The sequence below is a fragment of the Rhodnius prolixus genome, unplaced genomic scaffold (assembly GCF_049639745.1).
Source record: "Rhodnius prolixus isolate KJV_2025 unplaced genomic scaffold, Rpr scaffold_2, whole genome shotgun sequence".
NCBI classification, from domain to species: Eukaryota; Metazoa; Arthropoda; class Insecta; order Hemiptera; family Reduviidae; genus Rhodnius; species Rhodnius prolixus.
Window position 1 is genome coordinate 6,492,386 of NW_027411592.1, and position 19,847 is coordinate 6,512,232.

The 19,847-nt window shown below is 34.0% G+C and overlaps 1 protein-coding gene and 1 long non-coding RNA gene across 8 annotated transcripts in view; one reads left to right on the forward strand and one right to left on the reverse strand.

Moving 5' to 3' along the window:
- dnc (phosphodiesterase dunce) overlaps positions 1-19,847 on the forward strand; it is a 423,485-nt gene that overhangs the window by 227,500 nt on the left and 176,138 nt on the right. The window lies entirely within an intron of this gene.
- On the reverse strand, positions 64-14,343 carry LOC141448794 (uncharacterized). Its single transcript, XR_012455217.1, has 5 exons — positions 13,976-14,343; positions 4,024-4,122; positions 1,366-1,507; positions 929-1,283; positions 64-766 (listed from the first exon to the last, which is right to left on the reverse strand). It is a non-coding gene; the product is annotated as an uncharacterized lncRNA (long non-coding RNA).

The following is a 19,847-nucleotide window of genomic DNA, read 5'->3' on the forward strand; positions in this document are numbered from 1 at the left end:
GTATTTCTTTAACTCTTAAACTTACTAATGTAGGCTAATTAAATATTTCGTACATTCATAAATCTAAAAAAGTATGAAGTATTTGAGGTCGTTTTCTAAAATTAAGCTGTTTGTTCATTAGACCGTGCAATTATAATATTTATAATTAAATAAATTTGTATTGCTCATTTCCTGCCAACTTTATTTCTTTTTGCAAAATGTTACCACTTTATTTTGAGACAAGGTCAAGAGATACGGATTTTAATTCATGAAAAACTTTAAATTAATAGGACATTGTACAGGAACCGAGTGATTTCTTTGTGTTCATTATAGATGTAAAAATTTGTTTTCAAATGCAATGAAAATTCTTCTCGGTTGCACTACTGCCATTGAAGAGCCTTGATCACCGTTTTTCCCACTGGGCCACTTCTCACGCCCAGTAACCTCAGGTCCTCTTCCACCTCATCCAACCAAAGAAAACAGGGTCTTCACCTTTTCTTCTGCCTCCCCCCCATATGGCCTAAAAAAACCCTAAGCTCCTTGGGTATTCTGCTTTCTTCACTCTTTGTCAGTGTCGCAGCCATCTTAGCCTCACGCAGTTCATCACACCCTGATGTCCTGCTCCTCATAAAGCTTCTACAGTCCTTGGTTTTACCTCATGCACCATGAGTTTCCATCTCTTATTGGGCCAAAAATGTTTCAAAGGATCTTCCTTTTGTAAATGATAAAATGCTTTTCATCATTTAATATTTAGATCAACTTCTCACTTCCGTAGACATCTGTCGACCTGGAAATAGTTTTAAGTAATAATAAATTTTCTTTTCTCGCCACAAGCTTTTAAAAATTTAATATTTTTGGTAGCAACCAGAAACATCTATTTCCGGCAGCTATTCTGGCTTTAATTTCCACACTTCCACATGAACTATATTGTTAATAGTTTATAACTGACCTTAAATAGCTAAATTCTTTTCTGCTTTGAGGTAACATGAACTTTGTTTTGGCAACATTGACAGATAGCCAAGGTGTGCTGGCTTCTCTGCTGAACTCTTGGAAAATTGCTAGGAGTGACGGTATGGTTCGTGCTGTCACTACTACATCGTTGGCATAAGCCAAATGTAAATGATTCCTCCCGGATTATTAGAATAGCCTAACAACTTTTTCGAAAACTATATTGAAAAGTAAAGGAATAAAGGATCTATAAACTGATTAAAGCCTACAGGATCAATTTGCACATCAGAAATCCTTATTTCTATTGGTCCTCAAGAAGGAACGAAGAAGGTACTCTTTTCAATCATAAAGTTTTGCTGCAACCAATAAATATCGGATTTAATGCGTGGTAAGGCCTCATGCTTATATTATAATATAGAATGAATCTGTGATGCTTACATTACCCTATTCTGTATGGATATGGCGCTAGTGCCAATCATTTCCCGACATCCTTCGAGATGTGCAACAGTCTCTCCTCTGCGGCGGGTTTTTTTATTAACATCCACTAGCACACATCCACTCATAAGCAAATGTTCTTCTTCTTTATAAAAAGATAATATTATACAAAATTTAGAATCATAATATATCACATTTAAATGGCTTGTTAAAGAGAATGGCGTTTCGCCACACTAGCAGCGCTGAATCGATCTTTGTTACAATCGCTTGAACCAACTTTCGAAAATAGTGAATTGCTTTAGTGAACATAATCGATACTCATGTTTATTTGATTAATCAAGGGTCGAATAAAAAATTCAGATAACCAATTCAGGATAATTATATTTTTATAGAATACTATTCGCTCAGAATAGAGCTTACAAGCATTTGTAGAAGCTGTTACATCAGTGCCTTTTGTGAATCGCTCGCATTAATTTACAAAAATGAGCAAAAATGGATTTCAATTATAGTTCTTAATGCATGTTGGCTTTAACTTTTGGATTATTTTCCCCATATCTTACAACACCCAGCGACATTTATCTCTCTGTAAACTCACTAAAATAATTAATACTTCTTGCTTAAATTCTAGTATACTAACAGTAAGATACTAATCAACATGCATCCTACAAGTATTCAAGTTTCTACGCTTCAAAATCAAGTTCTCAAGGGAAAGTCCTCTTTCTGCTCTTTATGTAAGCACTGCCTTCCAGTACACATGAAGAGTCCATTATAATTTCTTTCACAAATGAGGTATTAGATACATAAATTTTATGTTCAAAAAATGTGCGCAATAGTAATAAGAGTTTCACGTTTAAAATGCTGTAACTTTCAGCACTGTCTCTGCAGTACATAATTATTTATTTAATAGACACATTAAAGAAAAACTAGACTTGACCACTAAAATAAGTAAGAGCATTTTCCCCTCAACGATGGAAAATGGAGAAACAATATTAAAATGCTTAGTCAATATAAAGATTGTAATAGTAAAACAACATAAAGAAGAATATTCTCAAAAGATTACGTGAGTGGCAAAACCAAAGCAAGATAGAAAGGACATTAGGTGAGGGTATTGATCTCATTTTGTCTGAAACGCTCCCTTAAGTACCCAAACAACTCACTAATGTTGCACAATGTCACCAATCAAATCCCTCCTAAAATATGGCTCTGATTTTCAGACTAATCTTGAAAATTTCACTTTTTATAATTGGCAATAGTTCACAATTAAACATAGGAGCCCATCGCAGAATTTATAGCTCATAAAAAATTGTGAAACTGTTAAAAAATAAAAATCATTACATGTTTAAAAAAAACTTGGCAATCCTCTTAAAAAACATTTATTTAATCTTAAAAAAATGCGAGAAAATATGCAGTGTTTTCGCAACAGTCAGCATATTATTAATTGAATCTACTGATATACTAACAAAAACGCTGTTAAAAATATATAAATTTAAAAAAGAACCTAATTTAGTAGACACATAAAGGGCTGTGTTGGTCAAAGCTAACGTAAAGTACAGTAAAAACTTGTTGAAAACTTGTTAAAAAAGTGTTGATATTGATGTTAATAGTTGAAAGTGTACGGTTCAATATCGCTTTGCTTGGCAACACTCCCACGAACTGTAAATTTAAAATTCATTACTAAAAAGGTTTCACTGCTCGATTTTGTATAAATTCCACCTAATCCCATCCCAAAACCAAATATATCATATTACACCATCGTGCCTATAAAAGCCATTTGCTCTTTTTGACCAAAATCATTGAAATACTCATCCTTAAACATGTTCCGTCCCCTATTCGAATCCACTAATGTCATTCTAGAGCAAGAGTTAGACACAATTATGTGCACCAGCAATATTATTGCGTTATATCTCATGATGTATCTTAAAAAGAAGGTTTGCACTCGGGACTTCAGTTATAATACGACACATTTCTGTTTATTTCTAGGGAAATCTCTAAGAGAATGTGAGGATCAGAAAGGCTTGTGCTTAAAAATTATGCGGAGAATTATAAACAGTTTGTTGGCAAGTGGTTTGTCCGCAAGCTGCATAGTATCTGTCACTCACTACATTAACTCAAACATTATTCATGGAAGAAAATCGTAAGTGATTGAAACATTATCAGCGAAATTTAAATTCACTAAATCTAACTAACCAATCAAATGTGTAGAGAAAACTGAAGAAGTTATTTCCCAAAGAATTATGACCTCCTTTACTAGGCGACATCTTTACCATCCGCTGTAGAGGTTTTACAGAAGAAGCGCGTTCTACCTCGGTCCACTGGCTATCCTATGGCTGCAGGCCATTCGACCGCAATTTTACTCAACAGTATTGAGTAAACTTCTTGCTTAAATTCTAGTATACTAACAGTAAGATACTAATCAACATGCATCCTACAAGTATTCAAGTTTCTACGCTTCAAAATCAAGTTCTCAAGGGAAAGTCCTCTTTCTGCTCTTTATGTAAGCACTGCCTTCCAGTACACATGAAGAGTCCATTATAATTTCTTTCACAAATGAGGTATTAGATACATAAATTTTATGTTCAAAAAATGTGCGCAATAGTAATAAGAGTTTCACGTTTAAAATGCTGTAACTTCCAAAATGCTTGGAATGAAAATGGTTCATACTTTTACTTGAGTCATTCTTCTGGGAAAAATATTTTTGGCGAGTTTTGGTGAATCTAGGAGCAACCTGCCAACCTTCTCATTTCTAACTCTGTGAAAAACCTAAAAAAATCAACGTTTTTTAATTTCAAACTTTTACGTTGAGACAATGTTTTAAGAAAATGTGTGCTTTATAATTCAATAATTAAAAAAAATAGTGATCATTCTAAATATTAAGAAATAAATAAAAAATTTCAAAAAATCTAATTTCGTTGTGGCCGCCGCTAGTATTAAACGACAAATTTGAAAGTCTTGCAATTTTCTAAATGTATTTGCAAAAACACAACATAATTTCCGAAAACCATTATTTGAAAGGTGATGAAAACGAATAAAAAGTTGGATATTTTTCTAACTTTCTTTATGCCAGCAGAGATCAAAAGTGGAAATAAAATAGGTTCTAAAAATCATTAAACCAAATTTACAAATTTAATCAGTTCTCTGTTATTTCTAAAATTTAAATTTATATAATGGAAAATAGTTACAAAATTCTGTTAAGAATGCACTGTGTATAATATATATTCTAAAAGTCTAATTATATAAGATTCATGGATTAAAACTGCCCAAATGCCTTCTCTCTGCGATATTTATACACCAAACTGTCAAAATGTATTTCACGCGGACTGACACGCCAAAATTGCTCGCACCGTACAGCTCTGTGACAAACCGCTATCTGTTCAACAAGCTTTATTAATCGCACGTTGGATCTCGATTGCGCGTTAAGCTTCCCTCCCACCGGCAGTAAGTGCGTACGAGGATACAGATTGCGCCCCACCACTTGTGTACAAGGCCTCAGGATCCACTAACGATCGCTTTTGCCCTCAGACCAGCGGTACAGTGTGTTGCGCAGCGGGTGTCCCCGCAACACCCGTCCCACACTAGGAACCTATACATAGCCACTGTCACCGGCAAGGATGCTCGACTTAATTTCAAACTCTATCTATTTTGGATATATTCCAGAAATAACTCATTCACAAACCTAATTCTAATACTTTCTTGGAGGGCCGGACGAGACAAGGTGGGAGGTAGTTAAGCGACGGTATATCCAGCATACTCGCATATACCTATATATTTATTTCAAAGCATCAGTGTTCAAATTTCTTGTTATTTATTAGATCTTCTTTTTATTTTTTATTTCCATGGCGTTTTACTGAAAATTAGCTGTTTATTAAAAACTATCTTATTCAATATTGCAATTAAAGAAGAAAATCTGATGTGATATATTCTCGAGCTACCAATCTACCAATCCAACATATGTGCCTCACGATTTGATGTTAGTTGTCTACAGAGAACCACTGTTCTAGAACGGTTCTCTTTGAGTAAAGCCCTTGCAGTCAAGAGAATTTCCAGTAAAATCTTAGGGCAGTTGATACCAGGTAAAATGGTTTCTGCAAAAACTAACTAAATGTGTTCGCGGAAAGGAATTATTTTGAGAAATCCGAAGATATTGAAAACTTAATTCAGTAAAGAGACACTTTAGTCGATGGAGTTTGTCTTCAACTTAGTTACTTATTTAATTATTCCCCTCGTAAGAAACCTGGTATACTTTCTATAAAAATGCTCGTACGCACTATAGAGAGCAGCGTTGCAAACAAGACTGTTGCTGACCTATTTCAGGTGAATTCTGGAGGCTGAATATCTGAAATACAGATCGCTCCTGCCAGCGATAAGATAAAGTAAATTAAGTATTTCTATTTAAAGCAATTAAATTACATAGTGCTTGATTACACCATTGTTTTAACTTTGGAAGACGACATACTGAAGGAATCCGAATACTAAATTAAGGGTTTTTGGACGAAAGGATGTGTCTGTCCATCGTTTAGGGTCTGCATAATATTAAAGCTAGTGAACCATAACCATAACGCACAGATTATTGGGAGAGAGCGTCTAGGAGGGCGCTTTACTGTTTGCTACCGTGTTGCATCCAACCACCGCCTCCTCTTCGGCGAACAAGTTATCGATCTATGAATGCTGTCCATGACGTCACTCCCCAAAGAAGAGGGAAAATGGCGGTTCTGGCGCACCGAAATCAAGCCAGATCCAAATACCTCCAAATCTGACCGGGTAATCATCGAGTTCAACGAAGCTGTAAGCCATACCCATAAGCACCAATCTACCCCCACCTATCATCGAATTTGACGAGGCTGAAATCCGCACCATCACAAAAAAAAGAGGAATCGTTTTAAAAGATTTAAATCGGTGTAGTTATACTCAGATCTCAGAACTGTTGAATATAATTTTGTTCAGAATAATGTTTGAAATAAATAGGTTTATGACAGAGAAGATTAAAATAAACAACAGACTAAAGGGTTTTTTAAGCGTATGCTTATTTTTTTTGAAAAATAAGTTTAAAAAAGCACTCACACAAAACAAATAGGATGAAGGGACCGGTAATTTAGAGCTTAAGAAAAAATTCGAATTTCGTTTAGAACATCTTCCGTTATTTTGGCTCGAGATTGTATTATGTATTCAGTAAATTCGATTTTTAAGTCAACCAAAAATTATTACTTTTTTTAAAGTAGTTTAATGACCCGGTGATTGACATACCGAATTTTCGGTGGTACCAGTGTTTGACATGGGGTGGGACCAGTGATTGACAACAAGTATATTCCTAAAACGACCTAAAAAATTCAAAATACCTAAATCACTGTTCCACTTAGATTTTTAACAAAAAAATCAGTCTTATTCATAATTAATAACAATCGGTTTTTAAATTGGCCTACCTAAATAATGTAATATTTTTCAACATTACGCTTTTTCATGCAATTATTGACGATCAACCCTTATACAACTATCCTACCGGAGAGTTATAATTTCGTTCAAACCTTCTAGGGCATCTGCGGCATTCAATTATCGAGAAACTTCATTATACAAAACGTTCAAACTAGAATTGGTTACTTTGGCTCAAGAAACAGTTCGCTTATCCTTCTTGAAATAATAGGATGACGGTTCTGGAATGCTTTCTACCAAAATTTACCAGGCAGGTTATTATTGAAAGGATTCGGTATATCTAGTTTTTCAATAAGTTGCCACACACTCATCAGTAGAAGGCTTTTAGTGATGGAAAACCCAGCTCTGGCAACGGACGTGATCCACAAAACTAAAAAAAATCCTCATTCGCAGAGGAGAGTACTATACATGGCTCCATTCGTCTGCTGGCTGTAGATTTACCTTTCACTTTGTACAGTAGGGTAACCCGAGCGACTGGGTACTTTTTAGCAGCTTTACTAATTGATGTTCCTTGACCTACAACTACCTCCCGCGGTTAACAACACATTATTGGCATGAAATTTTGTTCACTTATATAATACACTTTACTGAGTTATAAGTTATATGCTGTAGTTTCCTTGGGTAAAGATCCATAAGTAGAGAAGATATTGAGAGTTGAAATTTTTTTGGGTCATGGTTTTGCTGTGATATGAGGCCTTATAACTCCCACAGTAAAGAACAGATTATTCGTATGAAATTCTGTGCTCTTACACACTCTGTTTTACTGAGTAGTATGCAATAGTTTTCTTGAGTACAGATCCATTAGTTGAGAAGATATTGAGAGTTGAAATTTTTTTGGGCCATGGTTTTGCTGTCAAATTGGGACCTTATAATCCCCACAGTAAACAACAGATTATTCGTATGAAATTTTGTGCCTAACACACTATGTTATACTGAGTAGTATGCTATAGTTTCCTTGATTACAGATCCATTAGTTCAGAAGATATTGAGAGTTGAAATTTTTTTGGGTCATGGTTTTGCTGTGAAATTGGGACCTTATAGTCCCCACAGTAAACAACAGATTATTCGTATGAAATTGTGTGTTTTTACACACTCCGTTTTACTGAGTAGTATGCTATAGATTTCATGGGTAAAGATCCATTAGTTGAGAAGATATAGAGAGTTGAAATTTTTTTGGGTCATGGTTTTGCTGTGAAATGAGGCCTTTATAACTCCCACAGTAAACAACAGATTATTCGTATGAAATTGTGTGTTTTTACACATTCCGTTTTACTGAGTAGTAAACTATAGTTTTCTTGAGTACAGATCCATTATATGAGAAGGTATTGAGAATTGAAATTTTTTTGGGTCATGGTTTTGCTGTGATATGAGGCCTTATAACTCCCACAGTAAAGAACAGATTATTCGTATGAAATTCTGTGCTCTTACACACTCTGTTTTACTGAGTAGTATGATATAGTTTTCATGGGTAAAGATCCATTAGTTGAGAAGATATAGAGAGTTGAATTTTTTTTGGGTCATGGTTTTGCTGTCAAATGGGGCTCTTATAATTCCCACAGTAAACAACAGATTATTCGTATGAAATTGTGTGTTTTTACACACTCCGTTTTACTGAGTAGTATGCTATAGTTTTCATGGGTAAAGATCTATTAGTTGAGAAGATATTGAGGGTTGAAATTTTTTTGGGTCATGGTTTTGCTGTGAAATTGGGACCTTATAATCCCCACAATAAACAATAGATTATTCGAATGAAATATTGTGCTCTTACATACTCTGTTTTACTGAGTAGTATGCTATAGTTTTCTTGAATACAGATCCATTAGTTCAGAAGATATTGACAGTTGAAATTTTTTTGGGTCATGGTTTTGCTGTGAAATTGGGACCTTATAATACCCACAGTAAACAACCGATTATTCGTATGACATTTTGTGCTCTTACACACTCCGTTTTACTGGGTAGTATACTATAGTTTTCTTGAGTACAGATCCATTGGTGTAGTAGATATTGAGAATTGAAATTTTTTTGGGTCATGGTTTTGCTGTGAAATTGGGCTCTTATAATTCCCACAGTAAACAACAGATTATTCGTATGAAATTTTGTGCCTTACACACTCTGTTTTGCTGAGTAGTATGCTATAGTTTTTTTGAGTAATGATCCATTAGTATAGAAGGTATTGAGACATGAAATTTTTTTGGGTCATGGTTTTGCTGTGATATGAGGCCTTATGACTCCCACAGTAAACAACAGATTATTCGTATGAAATTCTGTGCTCTTACACACTCCGTTTTACTGAGTAGTATGCTATAGATTTCATGGGTAAATATCTATTATTTGAGAAGATATAGAGAGTTGAAATTTTTTTGGGTCATGGTTTTGCTGTGAAATGAGGCCTTTATAACTCCCACAGTAAACAACAGATTATTCGTATGAAATTGTGTGTTTTTACACACTCCGTTTTACTGAGTAGTATGCTATAGATTTCATGGGTAAATATCTATTATTTGAGAAGATATAGAGAGTTGAAAATTTTTTTGGGTCATGGTTTTGCTGTGAAATTGGGACCTTATAGTCCCCACAGTAAACAACAGATTATTCGTATGAAATTGTGTGTTTTTACACATTCCGTTTTACTGAGTAGTATGCTATAGTTTTCATGGGTAAAGATCTATTAGTTGAGAAGATATTGAGAGTTGAAATTTTTTTGGGTCATGGTTTTGCTGTGAAATTGGGACCTTATAATCCCCATAGTAAACAATAGATTATTCGAATGAAATATTGTGCTCTTACACACTCTGTTTTACTGAGTAGTATGCTATAGTTTTCTTGAATACAGATCCATTAGTTCAGAAGATATTGACAGTTGAAATTTTTTTGGGTCATGGTTTTGCTGTGAAATTCGGACCTTATAATACCCACAGTAAACAACCGATTATTCGTATGACATTTTGTGCTCTTACACACTCCGTTTTACTGAGTAGTATACTATAGTTTTCTTGAGTACAGATCCATTGGTGTAGAAGATATTGAGAATTGAAATTTTTTTGGGTCATGGTTTTGCTATAATATGAGGCCTTATAACTCCCACAGTAAACAACAGATTATTCGTATGAAATTCTGTGCTCTTACACACTCCGTTTTACTGAGTAGTATGATATAGTTTTCATGGGTAAAGATCCATTGTTTGAGAAGATATAGAGAGTTGAAATTTTTTTGGGTCATTGTTTTGCTGTGAAATTGGGCCCTTATAATTCCCACTGCAAACAACGGATTATTCGTATCACATTTTGTGCTCTTACACACTCTGTTTTACTGAGTAGTATGCAATAGTTTTCTTGAGTACAGATCCATGAGTTGAGTAGATATTGAGCGTTGAAATTTTTTTGGGTCATGGCTTTGCTGTAAAATGGGGCCCTTATAACTACCACAGTAAACAACAGATTATTCGTATAAAATTCTGTGCTCTTACACACTCTGTTTTACTGAGTAGTATAATATAGTTATCTTGAGTACAGATCCATTGGTTGAGAAGATATTGAGAGTTGAAATTTTTTTGGGTCATGGTTTTGCTGTGAAAAGGGGCCCTTATAACTCCCACAGTAAACAACAAATTATTCGTATGAAATTTTGTGATCTTACGCACTCCGTTTTATTGAGTAGAATACTATAGTTTTCTTGAGTACAGATCCATTAGTTGAGAATGTATTGAGAATTGAAATTTTTTTGGGTCATGGTTTTGCTGTGATATGAGGCCTTATGACTCCCACAGTAAACAACAGATTATTCGTATGAAATTCTGTGCTCTTACACACTCCGTTTTACTGAGTAGTATGCTATAGATTTCATGGGTAAATATCTATTATTTGAGAAGATATAGAGAGTTGAAATTTTTTTGGGTCATGGTTTTGCTGTGAAATGAGGTCTTTATAACTCCCACAGTAAACAACAGATTATTCGTATGAAATTGTGTGTTTTTACACACTCCGTTTTACTGAGTAGTATGCTATAGTTTTCTTGAATACAGATCCATTAGTTCAGAAGATATTGACAGTTGAAATTTTTTTGGGTCATGGTTTTGCTATAATATGAGGCCTTATAACTCCCACAGTAAACAACAGATTATTCGTATGAAATTCTGTGCTCTTACACACTCCGTTTTACTGAGTAGTATGATATAGTTTTCATGGGTAAAGATCCATTGTTTGAGAAGATATAGAGAGTTGAAATTTTATTTGGGTCATGGTTTAGCTGTCAAATTGGGCTCTTATAATTCCCACAGTAAACAACAGATTATTCGTATGAAATTTTGTGCCTTACACACTCTATTTTGCTGAGTAGTATGCTATAGTTTTTTTGAGTAAAGATCCATTTGTTGAGAAGATATTGAGACTTGAAATTTTTTTGGGTCATTGTTTTGCTGTGAAATTGGGCCCTTATAATTCCCACTGCAAACAACGGATTATTCGTATCACATTTTTTGCTCTTACACACTCTGTTTTACTGAGTAGTATGTAATAGTTTTCTTGAGTACAGATCCATGAGTTGAGTAGATATTGAGAGTTAAAATTTTTTTGGGTCATGGTTTTGCTGTCAAATGGGGCTCTTATAATTCCCACAGTAAACAACAGATTATTCGTATGAAATTGTGTGTTTTTACACACTCCGTTTTACTGAGTAGTATGCTATAGTTTTCATAGGTAAAGATCTATTAGTTGAGAAGATATTGAGAGTTGAAATTTTTTTGGGTCATGGTTTTGCTGTGAAATTGGGCCTTTATAACTCCCACAGTAAACAACAGATTATTCGAATGAAATATTGTGCTCTTACACACTCCGTTTTACTGAGTAGTATGCTATAGGTTTCATGGGTAAATATCTATTATTTGAGAAGATATAGAGAGTTGAAATTTTTTTGGGTCATGGTTTTGCTGTGAAATGAGGCCTTTATAACTCCCACAGTAAACAACAGATTATTCGTATGAAATTGTGTGTTTTTACACATTCCGTTTTACTGAGTAGTATGCTATAGTTTTCTTGAGTAAAGATCCATTAGTTGAGAAGATATTGAGAGTTGAAATTTTTTTGGGTCATGGTTTTCCTATGAAATTGGGACCATATAATCCCCACAGTAAACAATAGATTATTCGAATGAAATTTTGTGCCCTTACACACTCTGTTTTACTGAGTAGTATGCTATAGTTTTTTTGAGTAAAGATCCATTAGTTGAGAAGATATTGAGAGTTGAAATTTTTTTGGGTCATAGTTTTGCTTTGAAATTGTGCCATTATAATTCCCACAGTATACAACCGATTATTAGTATGAAATTTGGTGCTCTTACACACTCGGTTTTACTGAGTAGTATGCTATAGTTTTTTTGAGTAAAGATCCATTAGTTGAGAAGATATTGAGAGTTGAAATTTTTTTGGGTCATAGTTTTGCTTTGAAATTGTGCCATTATAATTCCCACAGTAAACAACCGATTATTAGTATGAAATTTTGTGCTCTTACACACTCTGTTTTACTGAGTAGTATACTATAGTTTTCTTGCGTACCGATCCATTAATTGAGAAGATATTGAGAGTTGAAATTTTTTTGGGTTATGGTTTTGCTGTGTGAGTTATAAGGGCCCCATTTCACAGCAAAACCATGAACCGGAAAAATTTCAACTCTCAATATCTTCTCTACTTATGGATCTGTACCTAAGGAAACTACAGCATATAACTTATAACTCAGTAAAGTGTACTATATAAGTGAACAAAATTTCATTCCAATAATGTGTTGTTAACCGCGGGAGGTAGTTGTAGGTCAAGGAACATCAATTAGTAAAGCTGCTAAAAAGTACCCAGTCGCTCGGGTTACCCTACTGTACAAAGTGAAAGGTAAATCTACAGCCAGCAGACGAATGGAGCCATGTATAGTACTCTCCTCTGCGAATGAGGATTTTTTTTAGTATTGTGGATCACGTCCGTTGCCAGAGCTGGGTTGCCCATCACTAATAGCCTACTACTGATGAGTGTGTGGCAACGTATTGAAAATCTAGATATATCTAACCCTTTCAATTTGTTAAAAATCTAAGTGGAACAGTGATTTAGGTATTTTGAATTTTTTAGGTCGTTTTAGGAATATACTTGTTGTCAATCACTGGTCCCACCCCATGTCAAACGCTGGTACCACCAAAAATTCGGTATGTCAATCACCGGGACATTGAAATAATTTAAAAAAAGTAATAATTTTTAGTTGACATAAAAATCGAATTTACTGAATATATAATACAATCTCGAGCCAAAATAACGGAAGATATTCTAAACGAAACTCGAATTTTTTCTTAAGCTCTAAATTACCGGTCCCTTCATCCTATTTGTTTTGTTTGAGTGCTTTTTTAATCTTATTTTTCGAAAAAAATAAGCATACGCCTAAAAAACCCTTTAGTCTGTTGTTTATTTTAATCTTCTCTGTCATAAACCTATTTATTTCAAACATTATTCTGAACAAAATTATATTCAACAGTTCTGAGATCTGAGTATAACTACACCGATTTAAATCTTTTAAAACGATTCCTCTTTTTTTTATGATGGTGCGGATTTCAGCCTCGTCAAATTCGATGATAGGTGGGGGTAGAATGGTGCTTATGGGTATGGCTTACAGCTTCGTTGAACTCGATGATTACCCGGTCAAATTTTGAGGTGTTTGGATCTGGCATGATTTCGGTGCGCCAGAACCGCCATTTTCCCTCTACTCCCCAACTTTACTATCTCTACCTTTATTTCCATTGGACGAGAGAAAAAAACAATTCGCCTAGTTACTAGCCCTAAGTCTCCTTAAATACCGTCGCTACCAGTAGAAAACTTTACCTTCTCAGCAGAAGCAACAGAAAAGGGCAACTACTTTAAAAGCGTGATAGGGTTGTTAAAGAAAGGGGAAAATGGAAGAAAAAAACTGGATCCTCTGAGGTAGATAATAGAAGTAGAGATGGCGATAAAGAGGCGCTATCTGCACAAAAGGAGCTAACACTAGCAGTAGGTTATTAGAGAAGCTAGTCGGTGGCGCTTCCTGCTGCCACATTCAACCGCCCTGTCCTCTTTCAGCAAATCCAACATTCACCTCCAGCTTTAAAGCTCAGAATGTTACCATTTATTTTATATTATAGTCACAATTTATAAATCACGCATTTCCAAAACAATTTAATTTAGTACCTTCTAATGTTCAACGTTTCTGAACTTCGATAGTTCTTTATAACTGAGAGATTTAGGGCGTCAACGTGCATTTAAGTCTCATTCTTCATCACGTTCATAAATACGAGTACACACAGACCTACTCACACTGGAAGAATACACATTTAATTTAATTAATTGACAAGATAAACACCTCATTAAATATTGAATTATAATTAGGTAAATAAAGTCATGTGGTTGAAATTTGTCACAATTTAACAGTTTAATTTTTCGTTTTAATTCATTTTCACAATTGAATTTTGTTCGTATAAATTGCGAAAACATTAGTTCTTTTGTGAATGTAATTATTCCGTTTGTATTCTCTCTCTATTCAGTAGAATTTCATGCTAATTTTCTGACAGTGAATTCTCTTCTAAAATACCTCACAATAAATGCTGCTAATGAACAGTAATTATTACAAATTGGTTTCTAAATTTTCTTTTTTTTATAGATTCTATGAATTTTGCAAGGCAAACGTGTCCAATTTTCAAAATTTCTCCATTTCTCAGCGGCTCTGCAGTCGTTTTAATAGAAAATGATACAAGTAGAGTTGGACAAAATTGCGATTAAAAAATTAGTCGCGACTAAATAGCCATAACTAGTTCCTAATTGAAGTAGTCACATTTCATCATGATCAACCATTATTCGTAAATAAAATAATCATGATACTGAAATTACCCTTTTTAGTTAAGTCTTCTACAGAACCTTATGTTGTCTTCTTGATCCTAGCCTAACTCAGAAAACTAATTCTAGCATCCTCTTCGAAATAACACCTCGTTATGGAAGTGAAGGCAGAAATTTTGTCACTCGAAAAGAGCTATTCTTATTTAGCGATTCATTATTATCTTAATTAATAATTTTTATACTAGCAGTTACACAGTTAACGTCCTGATTTACAACTAATTATCAATTATTAGTCGTGATTTATTATTAAGTGGCAGCAGAAAAAATCAAGAAGAAAACTACTTCGATGAAGCCTTAGCAACAAACAGGATTTTTTTTTTTCAACTTTAAAACTATAAGTTGCCAAACATCATCGGCTGAAATTCTGGTCTATCCTATCTGAACTATCTGATTTTGCAGGACAAATGATAATAACAATAACATTTATGAATGTAATAATTTCAGGTTTTTAATTTATTATATTTTTTTTAACGCAGTGAATTCTGACTTTAATTATTATATTAACATTCAGAGAACGGATGTATTTACTTTTATTTACATTAAATTTGTTGAGTAAAGTGCTACATCCGTTAAAACAACTTCAAATGTCGAATTTTCGGGTTCAAATTTAATTTTTATTACAATTATACAGTTTTGTTCCAACGCGATTGTGAATGAGATCTGGGATTTTAAGAATTTATAAAAATATAATTAAATATAAATGCAAGCAAATATTTCTCTGAACACAATTCTGAGTTGAGATGATCTTCAAACTGAGTTGTCGGCTGTCGGTTGGCTGAAAGTATTGAATATCCATTTTAATCAGCCGAATTATCCCTGAGTATCTTCTAGCGTCTTTTCAATTTCGGCTGTCAAACGCAGTATAAACAAAATGATAAAATAAAATGATGACTGTTAACTGTGTAAGTGCTAGTATAAAAATTATAAATTAAAATAATATTAGATCGCTAATCGGTTGCTGGAACTAGTTTTCTGAGATAGGCTAGGATCAAGAAGACAACCTAAGTTTCTGTAAAAATCTTAACTGAAAAGGGTTCCTTCGGTAGCAAATATAAATATAGGAGTTGGGTGGGTTGGTTGACTTCAATCCAGTGCTCGGCGGCAATTCTAAATTCGACGAAGCTTTCCATTTTATATTGCTAGATAATCTGATAAAAGTATCTTTTATGTAGTATACACCAAACATACATGGAAGATTTCAAATTTTGGAGGCTGGTGTAATAGTTTCTAGTAGAATCTAAAATACTAATACCAAATAGAAATGTGAACGGGTTATCTAGACCGACAGTGCGAACTTTTATCATTGTGGTTAAAAACTAGGTTATTTCTTTTATTTCATACATGTTTATTTCAAAATCGCAATTACAACTGCAATTCACCAAAATGCTAGAAGTCGTAATAATACATGAAAATAAACTATTTAATAAAACATTAGAATAATCATTAATAATGTCTATTCTTAAACAAGTCAAATCTCGTATTGTTGAAATCAGTATCACACGGTATTCTCAACATATTGTTGACGTGGCATCATCCCTGTTAGCTTGGTGACTAAGGGGAAAAGACCAGTCGTACTCTGATCAATTCCTTCGTGGAAGCAACAGTGCTCCTTCCCGATCCAATAGTGCCAAAAGCCCCATTGCAGTTGTATTATTTTTTATAAATCTGGACTTATTATTAATCCATATACTTATCACCTTCATAATGGACATTCTTTAGCAGTGCTACCACTCGCTGGTTCGTTGCCGCTTCCCTTCCTGCACCAGAATCTATTCGGAAAAATCACACCTTTCTCAGAAGGAAACAAACATTTCGCCCCCAAGAATTTTACATAAAAAAAAAAGAAGTAAATTCATATATTCAGTTTGCACAATGGAAGAAATCATTTGTAAGATTTTCTTGGAAAATGCAGCAGGGAAATTTTGAAACTTGGTTTAAAAACTGATATGTAACACTCGCTCGATTCACTCTTGTTAAAATTAAAATTGGCAAAAATTCTTTTAGATGGAATTTGAGCGAATTTTCAGTTGTTCTCAGCTAGGGAAGTACGTTTTCTTGCGGTGAAATCGCGATTTCGGAACTTTGGAACGATGGCAATATTTTCTCTCGCCAAGAATATGACAGAGAAAAGTCGCAGCCCTTAGTTATTTATCCGATCATTATAAAACTGTAAAAAAAAGAAAAGTTTTATCAAATTTACTGTAGAGGAAATATTTTGGTCAAAGTCTCTATTGATACGTCGAGTCTCCTATAGCCTGAATGGTCGGTTAAAAAAAGGCATTCTACTAAGAAGATTTCCCTAGATCTGACTGTGGCCTTGAATTTCTTTCCCAGAATCGAACGCTTGTTTAACAGAACTTGACTAAAGAGTCCTGTTTTGTCTTCACCTTCAGGAACCCAAGAGTTTGAAGAATGCCAAGAGAGAGATTTTTGTAACTACTCTTTCTCCTCTAGAATCTCACCCATGGCGGCGGCAAATATCAAACAACTAGAATACGGTTACGATATTTGGACAAAATCGAAAGAACAAAATAGGGAAAATAAATGGAAAAGCCAGCTAATAAAAGAACAGAATTGAAATTGTGTAAAAACAAATTTAGATCGCGTTGGAAAAATGAATTTAGGATAATGATATTGCACTGGGTAACTGCACACGACATGGGAGAAGAGGGGATATGCAATTTAGCCAGCCAGCTGGTTGCTTACCCAAGTGTATGTAAGCCAATAGAGCTGCATCGATCCTGGAGCTCTCTGCTGGTAGTGAACAACGTTCTAGCAGGGTCCTTGCTGTAGAAATGCACCCTGTTCATTTACTCAAGAGAAGCTCCATGTCAGTTGCACTCTAGATTTTCTATTAAATTATTAAAAACCAATTAAGCTACTTCGCTAAAAGCGGTAAATTCATAATTTGCTAGCAGTATCAATAATTGTGTTACGCTTAAAATTTCAAAGTAGACACTTTAGAAGTGGGAGTATATAAAATGATACTTTTGAGCAGAAATTTTTTTTTAAAAAAAGCATCACAAAAGAACCCGCTTCCTTCAGAAGCCTCCTAAACTGAATTTTTCATGGAATAAGTTTCAAATAAATTTGATATTCTGCATTTTAATTATGCCTTTATGAAATTGAAAGAAAATTTATGGAATAGTTCCTGAGCAAATCCATGTGAAGTGGGAATGTAAACAGTAACTGTTACTGTTTATCGTCTGGAATCAAACAGAAGAAAACGTTCAGGAAATTGTGAAACACGTACGAGTGGGTTGCAACCCTCTACCTTTTAGCGTGCTGTAGGAGAAAACAAACTGATAATAATAATAATAAAATGCTTTTATTGTCCAAATAATACAATAGTTTTTACTTGATATAAACATTGGAGTACCAGAACCAGTTCTTTTCCTCTGACAAAAATAAGTTAAACTTCTTCATGCTTAAAAAATTTTTCTTTTTATATTTTGGGAAAAAGGACAAAAAACCCAAGAAAACAAACTAACTGTTCCCTAACTCCAGGGAGTGCATGCAAAGACGGTCTTGTCTTCCATGGTAACGAGACTATGTAAGGATGAGGCCTATTTTTGTAATCAGCATTTGCACTGAGTTAGCTATGTTAATAGAAATGGTGTTTTAGTTTTGGTCCCCAATCAGCCTTTTGTGTCTATTAATCCAACCATAATCAAAAATAAAATAAGTAAAACAGCAAAACAATCGATTTTGGTCTAAGCTCAGTGCCCAGTAAAAATCCACAAAAGGATCTGAAGAAACATGTCACAAATTCAGTCTTAATATTCTTTGTCATAGTCAATTCCACATCATTTAGCTTTTAAAATTCAAGATGGCAAAGCTCAAATTGAGAAAACCTGCCAAGATTGAGTAAACTGGTTGCAAAAACAATTCTGAAAAAGTGACTAGAGCCTTATTCCTTTTCACAAACAAAGCAAACCTTTCAAGTTTGGAATTATTCTTACAAATGACATTAGCCCGATCTTATCTTTAAAATTGTACAATTTAGGAGAATTATTCTCATTTTCCATTTACCATTTATTATCATTTACAAATTCTTTGAAACATCCATCTGAATTCATTAATCATTCGTAAGATTGATTAATGGTCACTGAAAGTCCTAATTGGACTTGAATTAATTCCAAGTTTGAGAGACCATCGTTGATTAGAGGCGTAAGAAGAAAGCAATCGTCTATTTTTTCAGTCGGAATTTACGGATTTACCAAATTAGATGTCTTGGACAGTAAATGCATTAATTTTCTCTGATTCCCCGTGAATATTTGATTTCTTTGTGATAAGATTAAAGGAACAATTGCCTCTCCAGTTTGTTTCTTTCTAAAATGAACATCTTAATTTCGTTAGAGTGCTCACAAGAAAGTGATAGGGTAATAGTTTCGAAATTAGAGCTCACATTCAGAGAAAAAGAGAACTGCAGATAGTATATTGAAAAAAGTAAAGAGGCAACAGCAAACTATTAAATGATGGCACAGCAAAATACCTCAAATTGTGTTTGGATTGGAAGCAACAAACAATAAGCGTCTTCACCTCAAGCCAGGTCTTTTCCTATTGTAACATTTGACGACGATGAGATAGACAGTAAATGCATTATTATTCTATGAAGAAGAATTTCGTTTTGGATAAACTGTTGGTTAACTTTCCTTCGTCTTAATTGGCCAACATTCATTTCTATTCTTGAAACTCATTGGTAGTGGATAGATTATGAATCTGTAACGAGAAAACACTCTCTAGATACGGGCGATACTGTGAGAAGAGATCTGGTGCCGATAAACCTTTCATTTTCAATTTAAAAAATCTAATTTTCTTTGTATCTACGAACGCATTTACAAAAGTATTGGATTCGGTAATCAAGAACGAAATTCTGAACTAAAGAAAATCCTGCTTTTGTTTTTGACGATTAAGGGAAAAAAGTCGTATTAGCACAGCGTATTTTTCACTCTCAAAAGTTATCTAGATAAAAGGCTATGAATAATTTAAACCAGTGACGTCATAAAAAAAAACCTGAAACGTGACATGTTTAAAATTACCAGAGTGAGAACGTATATGGTTAACATGATAATAATTTGCTGATGTATAGTTGTTACTATTAGCCAGAAAATAAAAGTTTAAATAAATAAATAAAAATTAAAAATAAATAAATACGACCACCAACAAT